Source organism: Etheostoma spectabile, chromosome 13, assembly GCF_008692095.1.
Source record: "Etheostoma spectabile isolate EspeVRDwgs_2016 chromosome 13, UIUC_Espe_1.0, whole genome shotgun sequence".
In the NCBI taxonomy this organism is placed as follows: Eukaryota; Metazoa; Chordata; class Actinopteri; order Perciformes; family Percidae; genus Etheostoma; species Etheostoma spectabile.
Genome location: NC_045745.1, coordinates 4,593,626 through 4,595,228, shown reverse-complemented (window position 1 = coordinate 4,595,228; position 1,603 = coordinate 4,593,626). Strand labels below are relative to the sequence as shown.

Genomic DNA, 1,603 nt, shown 5'->3' with positions numbered 1-1,603 from the left:
CCCCCTTTCTTCTCCACACTGGCACGTAATGACAACCACACATAAGCATTTTTAGGCATTAAAAAAATTATATTTAAAATTGAATCCTTGTCTCCTATATATAAGTGCATTGCATTATCACATAACACTATCACACTTTCCTTTTTCCCCTCATGAGTTTGTGGATGCTACTGTGTGCATGCATCAAAAAGTGGATACGGCACAATGTTATGTGGGATTTATGAATATATACGTTAGCAATGTTCTACTGTAAACATCGTCAACTGCCAATTTAGGGGACATCGCCCAACCCTAATATGGGAAAGGGTGACCCACTCAAACCCAGTATGCCCAGCATGTCATAAAGATCCCGTTCAGACATATAAATTCTAAGCTTAATTACCTCAAATAACATCTACTCCTTCTCCCTCCTTGAAAAATACAAACCATAACTGCTGGATACAAGCTGTCTCCTGCTTCACTGTAAAGTCTATCCTCAGTGTCTGTGCACTGGTGGTTTCAGGTTTCCACATCACTCTTCTGTTAAGTTGCTTTATTGGACCATGACTGCCCTTTGTGATGTCACAAAATCAAGCTTGTGTGTACTCTTTAAGGTTAGCACAGCGAAACGTTCCTCAGTCAGCAGATGCATGTAAAAACAATGGTCTAGTGTCAAACTCTGGACATACAATTAATGCACAATTATTCGCAATTTTATCAAAATCGCAATATAAACTAGTGCAATATCCAACTCGCAAGGGTGGGAGGGGGCGCAATATTTGTTAAAGGCAAAATATGTGTATGTATCTGAATTTTAGTACTGCAGACGTCATGGCCTACAAATCGTATCCAACAGACTACTTTTTGGCAAAAGAATCAATGTAATCTTCATTTTTTTTATATTTTTCAATGAAAATGATAAACATTATGCAAAAATGATAATTCCCACCAATATCTTGAATCATAACACGAACTCAATATCAGTCAAAGTTATCGCAAATGCATATTTTCCTCATATAGTACAGCTCTAGTGTAAGGGGGACTTTAAATTTGGCCAGGCTGATGCAGTATCTTGCATATATAAGTCCCAAGAATATTACAGTAGATGTATTTTTTTTGTATTATTCTTTATGTCTGTTACCCCATAGACTGTATATTTATCATGGACAGTTAAAGAAGTGGACTAACAATATTTATTAACGGTCTATGGTTACTTCCCAATGTAAGTCGAGTGCATATGTGATTTGCGCATGCTCAGATTTAAACGATTTACGGCATAACGTGTCACATTGAAATTTGTGAAATCCATGAAATTAACTTTTCTCATTACAGAAGATGGAGAAAAAAAACTTTTAGTTATCTATGGCTGTTTAATTGCTAACGTTAGCTCAAAACGCCTTTCAAGTGACAGCCTTTGTAGTGTTTGATGCTAGCTTGTAGCCAAGCTAGGAGTCTTTTCAAAAACGTTTCAGCTATCTATGGTTGTTTGGTTGCTAACGTTAGCTGAAAGCGCCATTCCAATGACAGCCTTTGTTTTGTTTGATGCTAACTTGTAGCTAAGCTAGCAGTGAACCAACTTGGTTTTAAGTAGGTCCATGTTTACTGTATTGACATTACAGAAGTC

The 1,603-nt window shown here is 36.9% G+C and overlaps 1 protein-coding gene across 2 annotated transcripts in view; it reads right to left on the bottom strand.

Annotated features, from left to right (window-relative positions):
- Positions 1-1,603, bottom strand: part of eral1 (Era-like 12S mitochondrial rRNA chaperone 1) — a 10,162-nt gene that overhangs the window by 7,882 nt on the left and 677 nt on the right. The gene's annotated exons all lie outside the window — the stretch shown is intronic.